The sequence below is a fragment of the Talpa europaea genome, assembly GCF_964194135.1.
Source record: "Talpa europaea genome assembly, chromosome: 5".
In the NCBI taxonomy this organism is placed as follows: Eukaryota; Metazoa; Chordata; class Mammalia; order Eulipotyphla; family Talpidae; genus Talpa; species Talpa europaea.
In genome coordinates, this window is record NC_140071.1 from 120,700,180 (window position 1) to 120,714,979 (window position 14,800).

At 40.7% G+C, this 14,800-nt stretch overlaps 1 protein-coding gene across 11 annotated transcripts in view; it reads right to left on the bottom strand.

The window, feature by feature from the left end:
* The window catches only part of LIMCH1 (LIM and calponin homology domains 1), a gene marked incomplete at its 3' end in the record, with an annotated part of 306,641 nt that overhangs the window by 185,617 nt on the left and 106,224 nt on the right, over window positions 1–14,800 (bottom strand). The gene's annotated exons all lie outside the window — the stretch shown is intronic.

Here is a 14,800-nt window from a genome sequence, read left to right on the forward strand (position 1 = left end):
AATCAGGAAGCTCAGTGATTTAAAAAAAAAAATTCAAAAGTCTTTAAGTAACTGGTGGCATCTTAGAAATGGGGAAAAATTGCTAGCTCTGAATTTCCTTTCTGTGAGTAGCTTTGCTTAGATCAGCTCATCTTAAATTCAGAGCATTCCTTTGAAGATTTTTTCCTATCTATGACCTTAAAAATATCTGTTGGTCCTGATAAGGATATTATTTTTGGGGTTTGGCCATGATAAGTCAAGGCCACAACCTCTTTCATCCCAAGGATCCAAACCACACACATTTAAAACAAAAACAAAAAACCTGTGGAAAGCACCACCAGAGGACAGAGTATCTTACTTATCAAAATATTAAGGAGACAGAGGGAAGAAGGACACAGATTCCTAACTTTAAGACACTAACATCGGGCCTCCCCTAGTAGCGCAGTGGTTGAGCACTGGGTTGCGAAGCTGCCAGCAGCCTTTGCAGCGCCGGTTGGATCCCCGGCCACCGGCGACGGTCCACATGGCACGCAGACCTCTCCTGCCACCCGCTGCTCCCCTCAGCAATGTATTTTGTCAGTCTGCCTGTTCTGTTCCCCGCTCTGGCTCTGGTGAATTCTCTCACCATCCCGCGCTTCTGACTGTACCCAGTGCTTGTATGAATAAATAAATAAATCTTAAAAAAAACAGACACTAACATCAAGAGAGTAATATTAAGGCCAAGATCCATAACAATGTGGTAAAAAGGAGAAAAACAGAAGCTGGGAAAGTATGGTCTGTTTGACAGCACAGAAGAAGGAATGATGAAAAGTCAAGAACATTGTATCCTTCCTGCAAATCCTGCTCTTCACACCCTGCTCATCCTTACCCATCTGATCACATAATCCTTAGAACTCCAGCCTAGTACTTGTTCAGCCCCCAAATCTGCTCAACTCCTATCTTTCACTCCCAATCATGCCCATCAACAAATCTTGTTGATTGTCCCTTCAGAGTTTAGCCAAAATCCAATCACTTCTCAGAGTCTACTCCCTTACTTCAAGTTGGTGCCTAGATAGTTCAAGAGTGTCTTGGCTGGTCTCCCTGCTTCTACCCTTGCTTCCCTCCCATCTATTCTCAACACAGCAGCCACTTCATGCTGTGAAGTGTGAACATGCCATTGTTCTACACAAAACCCCCAGTTTCTGCCCATCTCACTCATAGTCAAAGCCAAAGTTCCTACAGTTCCCTAAAGGCATTCAACATAAAAACGGAAGAAACAAAAAATCCAATAGAAGCACATGGACAAAACTAGTGACACCACCAGGATTTTAAGGTTGTGCTTGCACATACCTTATCGTTCAAGGGAATCCCTGGCAGTAATGACGTTGGCAATTTTGTCACCCACTATGCTCTGAGTGCCTTTCAGGAAAGTGTAATACCAGATTTTTTCCCTGCTTTATGGTTTGCATTAATTCATTTTCATTACTAACCAAAGTATTTATCAAAGTCACATGCTATCAGGGTCAGATTAAAATAGTCAATGAATGAATAATTCACCAAACCTCAGTGGTTTTACAGAAAAGACAAAGCCTTCATTTACCGTAGCAATTCAACCAAAAACAGAAGCAAAAGACATCATAACGTGTCATCACACTATTTTATGCAAGAAATTATTGAATAGGTTCATCTGTGTTCAATTTCCTTCCCATGGAACTAAAAGATAATGACATTTCTCAGTTTGTCCATGTTAGGGGCACTGCACTAACCCATTCAAATAACTGAAATATGAAGGATAGTTTCAAAACCCGGTCTAATAAAGAAAACCACATGGCTTTATGGCAACATTTTTATGATGTGCTCATAACATAACACATTGCATATCACAGTGCTACATTTGCTAATTACTTTGTTACCACTGTTATTATATAATTGCTATGAATAGTCAAAAGCTGCCAAGAAGAAATCTTTCAGCCTGATCATTACCATTTATACAAATTGTGTTTCAGATATATCTTAACAGATCTTCAGGGTTTTTTTTTTAATGGAAGAATTTTTTTTATTTTAACATTTATCATTTTTTAATTTTTTTAGACAATATTTGCTTCCCCCACCCCCTCAGATTGAGTCCCCATAGAATTTCCTTCCTCAAGGCACCCATGCACCATCACCACAGTCCCCTGTGGATCTTCAGTTGTTTTTTGAGAGCAATCTGTTAGACAAACTGCAGTTCACTAATAAACTACAGGTCTGAAGAAGATTTTAAATAATGTTCGAAACCCTATTAGAATGATCTTAAGAGGAGATTGCCTTAGTTAACAAAATAATAGTCCATGGATTCAAGCAACTGAAAAAATACGAAATTTAATGGATTTTGAATTAACTTTCAAAAGGCATGTACATGTCTCTAAATTGTTGTATAAAAACAGGCAGTTTCAGAAGGTTGTGATTTCCTTCTGCACACTGTAAATGAAAATCACACCTCTTTAACTTACAGAAGAAGATTATGTGAGGCTTGTTACGCTCACTTCTCTTCTGATCATATTTGACTTATTTAACAAGAACATCTCTGCCTATTTTTCTACCTAAATTGGAAAATAAAGCAGAACAGAATTGCTCTGATTTTCACTTTTATTGAGAAATAAATCTGCTGCTATTTCTGTCTCCTTCATGGAGTTGGTAGAAAAATCAAATCAAAAATCTATGGGGGCCTCCGCAGTGGCTCAGCGGTTGAGCACTGGGTTGGGAAGCTGCCCGCAGCCTCTGCAGTGCCAGTTAGATCCCCGGCCACTGGGCGAGGGTCCCACATGGCGCGCAGACCTCTCCTGCCGCCCGCTGCTCCCCTCAGCAGTGTGCTTCAGTCCTTCTTCCTGTTCTGTTCCCCGCTCTGGCTCTGGTGAATTCTCTCGCCCTCCTGTGCTTCTGACTGTACCCAGTGCTTGTATAAATAAATAAGTAAATCTTTATAAAAAAAAATCTATGGAAACTCTTCGCCAGCAATCATACATCATGCTCATCTAAGTCAGGATTAGCAACCAACCAGTCAGTCATCTACTGGATACCTATTTCATGCCAGGCAACAGGTGTGAATGAAACTAAAATAACAAGATCTGGATCCGATCCAGTAGGAATCCACAATCCAGGATAAATCCACATTGCAATAGGGGAGGTATTGTAAGAAAAATATGGGTAGAGAGCACAAGAGCATAGATGAGGCAATTAACACTGCATGACTGAAGAAACGGATGACAATAGTTTATATTCCTATAGCAATTTCATTATGCCCTCTCTCTTTTATATACACTGACTACATATTAATTTATTTATTCCTGATCACAACCTGATAAGTTGGTTATAGTTATTATTATTTCCACTGAAAGTCCAGGAAACCTAGATACTGAGAAGTTAAGGAAATTGCCTAAGAGCACAAAGCTAGTGAATAGCAGCGCCTGGATTTAACTACGGGTTGTGTGACTGTCAAGTTTATGCTCCTAAGCATCCTTCTGTGTAGATCTGCGTGAAAGCATGAGTGCTGCCTGTCTAAGATCGCCAAGTAAGGCCTGTGAAGGGCTGACATTGGAGCTGCTATGAAGGAGGAGAAGGGACATCCCCAAGGAAGGAGATGGAATAGGGCACTCCGGGCACACAAAGACCTGTACAAAGGTTTCTTGAAGCAAAGAGGAAAAATGCTGAGGGCAGAGCACAGGAAGAAGAAAGTGTGGATAAGACCTAAATGACATTTTGCCTGTCCTCTCAGTTACTGCCTCATAGACTCGCCCACACCCATTTTCTAGCCACTGACTTGCTGTTGGGAGTGAGAGAGGGGGAGACCATCTAGCCAAACTTTGCTCTAAAACTACCATCCCCAGCCTCACATCCTTCTACAAAGTGACTCTACACCTATCTTTCCAACCTTTCCTGTCAGTTCAAAAGAAAGTAATAAAACTTTCCTAGCCTTTCTCAAGCTCTGGAGGCCACCAGCTCCCAGCCCCAGGGCTGCACCTGTCTCAGCCCTACCTCTCAGTCCACAGCAGCCTGCCTCTCTCTGCTGGGAGCATGAGCTTGTTCTTTTCCTAAAAAGCCTAATTCAAACTCAGGTCCTCAACCACCACCCTATTTTTTCCCTTCATTTTACAGTCCAAACTCCAATATAAGACGCTCCCAAGACAGCTCAGCAGACTACAAACTGTCCGCTTTTAACTGAAAATTCTTAACAGGTTAAGTTGGTGCCCACAAGTATGATCCTGAGCTTCACGAATGTAACCTAATTATAAACAGTTAATGAACTTGTACCAACTCTCAGCTTCCCTATGTAAGATATGACAATGGTACCCACTCCAAAGGTTTGCATGAAGTGTAAATGAATTAATGGACATCACATCCTCCCCACAGTGCCTGGTCTATGGTAGGAACAAAATAAATTTCATTGTACTGGCAACAATAATGGAATAGTCACAGATCTTATTCTTGACTTCTCTCTGTCTTTTTTTAAATTTAAATATTTATTTATACACACAAGAGCTGAGGTACAGGCAAGAGATGCGGGGGGTGAGAGGACTCACCAGAGACAGAGTGGGGAGCAGAACAGGCAGACTGACTGAAATACACTGCTGAGGGGAGCAGCGGGCGAGACAGGAGAGGTCTGCTGCACCATGGGGTTGCTCCCTGGCCGGCCAGGGATTGAACTCATGCTGCAGAGGCTGTGCATTGCTTCATAGTGTGGTGCTTAACCCCTTGCGCCACCAGGGAGGCCCAACTTCCCTCTGTCTTATACTTTTTGTAGGTCTTTCCTCCATGATTTTAAATGGCGCCATGCATTGCCAGTCTCCCCTTAAAGTCTAATCTCACCATAATATCTGATCCAAAAGACATTTTCTTCTCTACCTGAATCAATGTCTTGGCAGCATGACAGCCAAACATCTTCCTTTTTGGAGCACTTGCTTCACCCCGGCTCCCCCACCTCCAGATACTCCCAGTTTTCTTCTAGCTCAAGCAAAAACACCCCTTTCCCCAGTCTGGGTACTCTGATCTCATTGATTTCCAAAATGCCAACAAGGTTATTTCCCTCCTTCACTTTTCTTGTGTTTTCCTTCTAGTCACACACCCTACTTCCCCACACATAACAGCATTTTGTTGAGTTTATCTCACCATTGAATATCTTGCAGATGATAATTCACATTTTTTAAATATGTGGCACGAACCCTTCTCTGAAGTCCAGAAGCAAACATCTACTTTCCACTCTACTTGTTCAACTCCCCACTTGCGTACCTAATAAACACTTTACAATGAACAAGATCAAAACAAAATGTATGATGTCTGTCCCATGATCCAATCTGTTCCACCTCCAGCCTTCTCCATATTAGTGAATCGCACCACCTCATCTATCCCCAATGAAAGGCACGTGTGTGCATACACACACACACACACACAAACACATTGTCCTTTTCCCTCTGTTTCCACACTATCACACCAGTCCAAGCCTCCACCACCTCTCAGTAAGATACCTGCAGCAGCCACTTTTGCTGTCTCTCTGCTTCTATCCTAGCCTCCCACAAGCCACCTCCCACACAGCATCTAGGAATTATCTAGAGATGTCTCCTGTGTCCCTTCACACGACACCAGAACAAAGCTCAGGGTATATACACAAACCCTTCATTTTATAGCTGAGAAATTAACATCCTGCAAGTGAATGACTTGCTTAAAGTCATACAGCCAGTGAGCAGCAAGGACAAGATGAGAACCAGGTCTTCTTTCACCCAGGCCAAGGATCCCTGCCTGCCACCCTGTCTTCTGAAGGCACAGCTTCTTTGTGGCACTTATATCACTACACTTCCTTTAATAACTATAGCTCCTTATATCTACTTAGTTTGGTTGGCAAAGAGTCAGCACAGAAGTCCAAGCTTGAGGTTATTTAATCAACATTATCAGACCACGATCCTCTCCAGCACAAGCTCTGAGTGCTTAATATTGAGGATAATAAAATACAATCTGCAGAATCCATTTATATTTTCATCATGTCATCAGAAAACCAGAAGGCGCTGTTTATAGCCACAGATTGACAGACTCTACTAAAAAAAATCTAATTAAGAATACAGGCAATGCTCAAAAGCACCCTGGGAGTTTTAAATCCTCTGATCTAGCCATTGTACGCTTTAAGCGCAGAAAATGGGTCAGTACAGGGATATGTGAGTGGGTTTAGCAGTAACTGTGTTTGCACATCCTCAAGCTGTTCTTGCCTTACAAAGAGACAGAACAGACGCTGCAAAGACAGCCAACACTAGACATACGCTTTAACACCACATAAAGTGTTAGTGACTGATTTTAGAGCAAAGAGACAGAAACATTCAGAAAGAAAATGGGCTAGTGGAGTGTTTCTGGGCTACGTGTGTTGTCTCCATTTCAAGGAGCAGAGAACTGCTTCAGTCGCCGTGCTATTTTTACCTGGGTATCATGTTGCTCCTTAAATAAATAGTTCAGCTCTGGGATAATCAGTGTGTGTCACTTCCATCCTGCCCTCCGCACAGTGAAGTACAACGCCTTTGAATTAGGCAAATCTGGGTCTAAACTCCAGGTCTGGCACTTAGAAGCTATGTGACACTGGACAAATGGCTTCCTTTCTCTGAGCCTACTCTCACCTCCTTAAAAGACAGTTGGAGGAACTTGTTTTACAAGGTTGTTTGAGTTTAGAAATCATAAATGGGGCATTTCATACTAATTAAGTGTGCTATTTAAGAGTGACTGGAGGTTTTATTTGTTTTTTCCCCCTAGCGTTCAAATCTAAGGATAGGAAAAACCCAAACGAGTGTGTTAAATAAGGTTGAAATTTTTGTATAGAAATATTGCTTAGGAGAAAGTGAGTGCAGTGGGGTCCACTTTGCCGCCTCACAAATGGACCTCAGCTTACAGATGCTGGGTGCAAAATCCTACCAGGAGGCCCACGAGATATCCTGCTATATGCATCTGGATGCATCTGGATTCCAGAAGACTGTGAGGAAAGAATTAGGCAAATCCAGAATACGACACATTTTCTAAGAAAATGTGTTTGATGTTTCTAATGTTTCAAAATATTCATGATAAAATGTTGTCTGGGGCTAAGTTTAAAGTCCTTCAGCAGCCTAGGGAATGTACTGAGATCAACAACCTGTCCAGTGCCTTCTGGTGCATTTCCAGAAGCACTTTTTCATATTTGTTTTCATTCGATTGTTATTTACCAGTTCATTATCAGTCACTTCACCGACACTCAGTCCACCTGCTTGCTAAACAGAAATGGTGCTCGCCAGCCATCCAACGCACATGACGTTAGCACTGAGAATAGGAAGGAAGGAGGGGTCGAGCCCCTTGGTTTCCTGATTTTGGGTGAAGAACTGGAACTAGAGGTGCTGCCAAGTACACAGTGTTCCGTGAAGGTTGTAGAGCTATCTGAAGACCTGATCAATTTCATCATTTGATAGTCTAATAACTGCATAATTTTTAGCTAAGAATCCAAAGTAACCACAAAACTATTGTACTTCACTGGTGTTTGGCATTTAAAAATGCTTCAAAGTCAAGTCAGAAAACTACTAGAATTCACACAAACATGATTATTTGATAACCGAATGCAAATAAAACATGGTGAAAGGTTCATTACAATGATAGGATGATCATGCTTTAGACCGCCTATCTTTTAAAAAAGGAGATATCACTTGGGGGCAATACAATGTTCAAGAAAAGCAAGGAAGTGATCAATGCACGTGGAGTGATTTTTAGGGAGGGAAGGAAGTCAAGGGTGGGCTTCCACAATGGCAAAATTCTACTTGATTTTTTAAGGACAAGTTTATTAAGAAAAGGTGAAAAAGAGAGGCATCTACATAGTCATCAGTGGGCAGGACAGTGGCGACTTTTTGATTTGCATCCTTCTCCAGATACAATGATTACAAGACTATTCCTTAGATAATTAAAGTAAGCTATCTATTTGTTTTTATGTGGTTTTCTGTAATTGTTATATATTTTATAATTAATGAGATTTTAAAGGGAGGCTGGGAATATGCAGGGTAACTTTTAGAGTGGCTCAATCTCATTTGTTTTGTCTCATTAGTAAATCTCATTAGTAAGTAAAATCAGTTCCACTTGGTTATACTCAGAAAAAGATTTGGTAGTGAGAAAATACCATTTTTAAAATTTTTTTCATTTGAAAGGTAACAGAAATACAATTTCATCTAATAATATTCCTCCAATCCACCACTGAAGTGGTATCTGGGGCCCACTCATGCCCACTGCAGAGTATATTTAAAAACAAACATTTGACTGTCAAACAAAGGAGCCAATGTGCTATTTGGTTTTGGAAAATAAAAACATATATCATCTTCTGAGAACTTGCCATGTGAATGACTCTAGAAGGGAGTAACCACCATGCCCCTCACCCCACCTTCTCAATGGTTCTTTGTTTGAGTCACACAGCTGTCTGGAAACACCTAGTCAGAATTATTCAAAATCCATAAGTCAAGACAACTGAGTTCTAACCCCAGTTCTTCTAATGACTAAGGGCTTCAAGCAGATTACTCCATTTCTCTAAGTCTAAAATAACTGCACAAATCTATCATCCCTGAGGGCTCAGAGGCTCTGAATGCTCTTCACCCTGGCCTTCCTTCTACCTGAAATTTTGGCAGGAACAGTAGCAAGCAACTTTTATGGAATCTTAATTGACTCATTTGCTACTTAGCTCTCCAGCATGGCAGTCACTCCCTGCTACCATGGCTGGTTACACAGGTTGTGCCCTGGACAGGGGCAGCCATCACAGGAGGCAACTGGGGGCTAAAGTCAACCTGAGTTCTCTTTGTCAAACCATGCAAAACTTTCTAAACAAAGAGTCCTGTTTTCCTAACCACTGTTGGTACCCAAGACCGCAGAGTTCTTCCCAGAGTGTTTTTTCAAGCTGACAGGGTGTTCAGTGGGATTTCAGGAGCCCTGATATATGCTGTTAGGAGTCCTGTACCCCAGAAGAAAAAATGGAAGAACAGACCATTGAGTGGTTTGTCTAAGTTCACACAGCAAAAGAAGGCAAAACCAGGAATCACGGCTGGGCAGACTGCTCTTGGCCCAGCTCCTAACAAGGATGCCGTACTACTCCCATGGCTGTGTTCCTGCTGATTTCCCCCTTCTATCAGTTGTGTTGTAAACAATGATCTGAATTCCCATTTCTTATTCTTCTCTTCTTCTTTCTATATGTCTTTTACTCTAAATGTGAGTTAAGAAGATATATCACTAAGTCCAGAAAATGGTTCAATGGGGTGTTTAAGTCACTCAACACCCCAGGGATGAAATAATAACAATCTTTGTGATGTCACTGGATTTTTATCTCTGTATTTTAAAAATCATCATAAATATTCAAAACATTCAATTTGAAATAATCCTATACGCAACTCAATCTGCTATGGAATTAAAAATAAAGATTCATTAATGGGGCATGGAGATGATATGATGGAAGGAAGACAAGGATGCTTCATTTAACACCATTAGGCATTTCTACAACAACAACAAAAAAATCCTTACTTATTTTACCCTGGTTCTTAAAACTTACACATAATGTATTATGGCAGGAAATCTGTTCTTTTGGCTGGTTTGTGATAAAGACAGAAGGTGGTAATCCCAGCCCACTAAAATGCCATTTATCTCTGTGCCTCATTGATGCTGAGTATGGTGCCCTTGACAGATGAAGCAGCTGCCATCTTGGCTTCAACAGGAGAAAGCAATCCTCAGACTTGGGACTTAGTTCCCCTCACCTCTTCCACAAGCAATGTTGACATCAAAAAGGAATGAATCCTGTCTCTGGAGTGTTACAAAAAAAAAATTTTTTTTAAATAATCTAACACTGTACTACCCCAGGGAAATAAAAGGGAAAAACCAAGAAGACTATTCCTTATAAATCTATTTGGTGACAGCCACATTTACCCACAACCAGATTTCTGCCCACATGTCATCTTGGAAAAACTTCATCAACCAAAAGACTGGGGAGAGGAAGAAAGAAAACACATTTTAAAGCTAACTGTTCTACCGTGAGAACATGTGTTACTTTCTAAGAGGTCCTCAATTATATTTTTTAATGTTCCATGTAATCAAATCATCCTGAGAGATGGCCTAGAACTGAGGGTGTTCTAGATGCTTTGCAAATGGTTCTCATGAAGGAAGGGGCTGGAGAGGGGGGGAGAGCATTTGATGCAGTATTTGATAATCTGCATGGGATAAATATTCCCACCATGGTCCATTTCAAGCTCAACCTGCTGTCACATAACACAGAGTAAGAAGTATATACTCTTGAGTCATATGAGCCAGCTCCAGAATACAACTCCACTCTCACAGTATGTGTCACATATACATTATGAGGCTAATAGTTAGCTTCAAGACAGTGTTCCAAACATATTTAAATTTCTAAATATTCATGACATTGGTGAATTTATCAAATACACATATGCCTTGAAAACAAAGCATAATACTATATATACATTTACATGAAGATACTCTTGTTCAGAAACCCCACCAACTGGGAGAACATTTTTGCACCCAACACTAATGATAAAGGACTGATCACAAAAATCTGCAAAGAGCTGATGAGACTCAGCAACAACAAAGAAAATAATCCAGTCAAAAAATGGGCAGAAGAGCTAAAAAGAAACTTCTCTGAAGAGGAAATGCAAATGGCCAACAGACATATGAAAAAATGTTCAACATCACTTGTCATCAGGGAAATGCAAATCAAAACTACCATGAGATACCATCTCACACCAGTGAGAATGGCACATATTAAAAAAACTAGCAACAACAAATGTTGGTGAGGATGTGGAGAAAAAGGAACTCTTCTGCACTGTTGGTGGGAGTGCAAACTGGTCCAACCACTATGGAGAGCTGTGTGGAGATTTCTGGACCTACTAAACATAGAGCTTCCATATGATCCAGCAATTCCACTCCTAGGTATTTACCCAAAGGACACAGAAACATCAATTCCAAAGAACACCTGCACCCCTATGTTTATAGCAGCACTGTTTACAATAGCTAAGCTTTGGAAACAGCCCAAATGCCCAAAAATAGATGACTGGATCAAGAAGATGTGGTACATATACACCATGGAATATTACTCAGCATTCAAAAAAGATAAACACATGCAATTTGCAGCAACATGGATGGCGCTGGAAGGGATCATGCTCAGAGAAATAAGCCAGAAAGAAAAAGAAAAATACCGGATGGTCTCACTCATAGCAGGAATCTAGAAAACTTAAATAAGGGACCAGGAAAATGAATATAAGAAAGTGAAAATCAAAATCAACAAAAAACTATGAACCAGAGACACTTTTTGGGGGGTGGGGGACGGGAGGGGAGGGATTGGGGTCAGAATGGGGCGTTTGCAATTGTATGGGGGAATATAAAAATAAAATTTATTATTTAAATTAAAAAAAAGATACTCTTGTTCATCTACATCAATATCTTAGTAAAAGACACAACCATCGGATGATATCAATTTATTCTCCTTTTAGATAACTGTTTCCAATTTCCTGGATACAGGTAGGCAAATAAAAAGCCAAAGCAAAAAAGGTTTCCTACATTTCTGAAGAGGGAAGCAGGAAATAGATTCTGCAGAATAGGCCTTTATTGAGCATTTAAAATCATAGACAGAAAGTTTACTTTTGTCCTCCTGAAGTAAATGTTTTCTAACTGTGGAATATGCTCAGCTTCTCACATATTGGCCCCCATTCCCTCACAGGAGCGGCAACAATTACAACAAGGCTAACAATTGTCCCCCAATCCATGCTACTGCACAGTGCTAACATTTTTAACTGATTAAGTTTGGAGGCATGTAAGCAGGTTGTAATGATGACCTTTCAGAGAACAAAAGGGGAAAACATTCCAACACAAGGACACTAACTTTCCAAATGAGAGACCTGACTACCCTGGCGAGGAGGTAATAAGTAGAACTAGCAAGGCCCACGAGCTGCTGTTTCACCTGCTGATTGACAAAGGGGGCTGTTGTTTGTAAAAGGAAGAAAGGAAGGATGAATGCTGTTTGCAACAATCAACAGCTCTGTTCTTTCTTTTTTTTTAATTGCTAGAACACCTGCTGCCTCATTCTCTGCAGCCTCATCCATTATGCAATGTGGTGGTGGTGATGGGACTGAGATAGGCCATTACACACAATGCGAGCCCTGAGGAAAAGACAAAGGAACAGGCCCAATATATCAAAGAATGTGCACCAACCAGCACACATGTTTCCTCTTCCACTCTTTTTTTTTTTTTTTTAAATAGAGGCATGTTTTATTTATTTATTTATTTGTTTGTTTGTTTGTTTTGTTTATACAAGCACTGGGTACAGTCAGAAGCGCGGGAGGGTGAGAGAATTCACCAGAGCCAGAGCGGGGAGCAGAGCAGGCAGAAGGACCGAAGTACACTGCTGAGGGGAGCAACGGGTTGCAGGAGAGGTCTGCGCACCATGTGGGACCCTCCTCCGGTGGCCGGGGAGCAGCCGGGGATCGAACCGGCGCCACAGAGGCCGCGGACAGCTTCTCAACCCAGCGCTCAACCGCTGCGCCACCAGGGAGGCCCTCTTCTTCCAGTCTTAATAATGGCAGGTCCTGAAGAGATTCGCTCATGCCACAATGTATTGAGTGATCAGTCTAAGGCATTGGGAGGGGTTAAAAAGCAAAGACAATACCTATTCTTCACATCATGTCTTTAGGGGATTAAATGAATATTTCACAGGGATTTAACTTCACATTTACTCTTTGGCTTCCTCTTTGCCTACCCAAATACTTACAGAAGCATTTCCACAGTGTCCGCAAGATCCCAGCTCCATAAAATGTTAAGAGACACAATGTGGGGGGAGAAGGTGCCATGATCAAGTAAGTTTGGGGGATGTTGTGTGTAAATGGGTTCCCTCTTCCAACTTTGAGCTTCTCAGGGCTAATAATATGCTAATATGCACTGTTATCCTCCTGGAGAAATAAGATAGTGTTTCCCATTCTGTCTAACAAAGACCCTTTTTCAAGAAAAGTCTGTGGTAGGTGGGACCAGTGTTCTGGAGAACATGCATTAGGAAACTGACTTTCCCAAGAGCAGGCTAACTCATAGGCTGAGGGGTAGGTTCAGGGCATGGGGGAGAAAGTAAACAGGACGTCACATAACGTGTTTAGCTTTTACTGTATTGAACTACTTGATACTTGAAAAAAGTCGAACTGCCAGAATTTAAAAATCAAAAGAGCTGGTAAATGGCATTAGTTTTTTTCCTGATAACGTACTTTACAAGTGGACTAGCGGGGACCCTGACACCCACAGACTTGCTTACTCTATGCAGAATATTTTAAATGATTAAGAAATCTTTTTAAAGAAATTAATAAAAACACAAAGCACCCAGTTTATAGTGGCATAAAGGTAAAAAAAAATGACAACTAGATTGTGTACAGATATTCAGAGAAGTAAAACAGGGCAAGTAAGAGTAGGATTCTAACGAGGGAGCCATTTCAAAAAGTGGGGATGAGCTCAGATTGGCAGGGTGAAATGAGGGATGTGTGCAGAGCTAAAGGAAGCTTCAAGAACACAAGCACAGGGCTGAAAGTCAATAAGTCATAAAAATAGATCACAGGCTGCTTCAAAATATAGATCCAAAACATATGTTTGATTAAATTTGTAATTGAATCAGGAATTTTAACAATCAAGTAGCTATGAGACATAGATAGGGTCAAATCAAGTCAGCGGGACAGTAATTCCAATCTCGAAGAGGATAAACACTAGATATTTCTTAGGTATATGACTAAGTAATTCCCAAAACAATTTCTATCAAATGCCAGGTGCAAAAGCAATTACATCAAAATCCTCTCTGGTTCCACAAACCTAGGATAGTCAAGCTTCCAAGAACCAGTGAACCAGTTCAAAAATAATTCTGGAACCTCAGCGAGCCTATTACTAAGAAGCAGAAACAGACTTCCAAGTCCTCTCCTTGAAATATTAAGCATTGTTCCACCCAGATCTTTCCACTATCCTAGAACATTTATTAAAAACCAGTTCAAAGTGAGTCAGTTTCTAAAATAAAGCTTCACCTTGCCTGAAGTCATGATGCATAGTAGTTTAATGTCAGCACACTGTGATTTGCACAATCTAAAAAAAAACAAGATACTCAAGAAAAGGTTTTTAGACACTTCTTATTAAGAAGTTAGAGTTAACATCTGATAGGTATTCAAAACATGTTTCTCAATTTAAGATCTTACTGTTGCTGTTCAATTTGTTATTTTTCACATAATGACTCCTCTAGGATTTTTACTAACAACTCAAAACCACGATCTCCAGACTTGATTAGTCTTTTATGTGTGTTTCAAAGGAACGCCTAGCTTTGTAGGGATTAGCATCCTCAGACACAAAAAAGATAACTCTCCAAAATTTGGGGAGGCACCAGAGTCTCCCCTTAACTTAGCAACATTCTTCTATCTCTAGGAAAGAACTGCTTCTATTTCCTTCTGAGCAGTCCTTCCAAGCCAGTGCCTTGGTCCTGCTCCTTCTGAAGCTCCTTCCCTCTCTACGTTATGTACTACTCACCAACTTGACGGTCTTCATGAATATGTCTTTGTATATGGCATTCATATTCATGATTCAACTATTTTAAAATGTGTCCTTCATCTTGAGTCCTAACATCTTAGACAGCTGATCAAGGAATCTGCTTTATGAGTTTTCCCCTTATGTGAGTATAGAAGGAGTTCATCACACACATGACTGAATTTGCTCATGATTTTTGCCATATCTAGAATGATTTCACTATTCATTTGTTGTTTCACTCTTTATTCCTGTTGATCCTTTGTTCAAATCTCTAGATACAAATATGCCAAGATTTCTC